Genomic DNA, 525 nt, shown 5'->3' with positions numbered 1-525 from the left:
GAGGTCACCTTGAAAACTGTCTTCGGTTTGTGTCCCACGAATGCCAAGAGAACTAGTGTGTAGCACACTGGATACCCCGGTGTCCTTCAGAATCGTCATCTTCGCTGTCATTGGAGTCTTCACTAGACGACCCTCCAGTGCCATTGCCACCCTCAGCTCCTACATTGCCATTGCTGCTGTTCCCAGCTGTTGCCATCTGTCAGAAGGAATGGAAGAGGATCAGCTATGGTGTTAGCCTCCAACTAGCTAAGCTACATACAACTAACACAAAGAAAACTTAATTATTCAAGGAGGGGGGTTAATAATATCAAAAATGGTAGTAGCAGCAGTGGCAAAAGCAAATAAAGAACCAATAAGATTGAAAGTAATGGTTACAGTAACCATGTTTTCAGTGTTAACATCAATCATAACACCAGGAGCAATAATGGTAAAACACAAAGAAACATTATAAAAAATAACTAACAACAAATATAACTACCATACTCAAAACCATGACAACCTTTATGATACTGATGATGACAAACA

The 525-nt window shown here is 40.4% G+C and overlaps 1 long non-coding RNA gene across 1 annotated transcript in view; it reads right to left on the bottom strand.

Moving 5' to 3' along the window:
• Positions 1 to 453, bottom strand: part of LOC119586167 — a 2,729-nt gene extending 2,276 nt beyond the window's left edge. Inside the window, exon 1 of the long non-coding RNA XR_005229937.1 lies at positions 9 to 453. This is a non-coding gene — a long non-coding RNA (uncharacterized LOC119586167). The remainder of the gene's footprint in view (positions 1 to 8) is intronic.
• Positions 454 to 525: the final 72 nt, after the last annotated feature.

Source organism: Penaeus monodon, chromosome 21, assembly GCF_015228065.2.
Source record: "Penaeus monodon isolate SGIC_2016 chromosome 21, NSTDA_Pmon_1, whole genome shotgun sequence".
NCBI classification, from domain to species: Eukaryota; Metazoa; Arthropoda; class Malacostraca; order Decapoda; family Penaeidae; genus Penaeus; species Penaeus monodon.
This window is presented reverse-complemented; position numbering and strand designations above follow the sequence as displayed.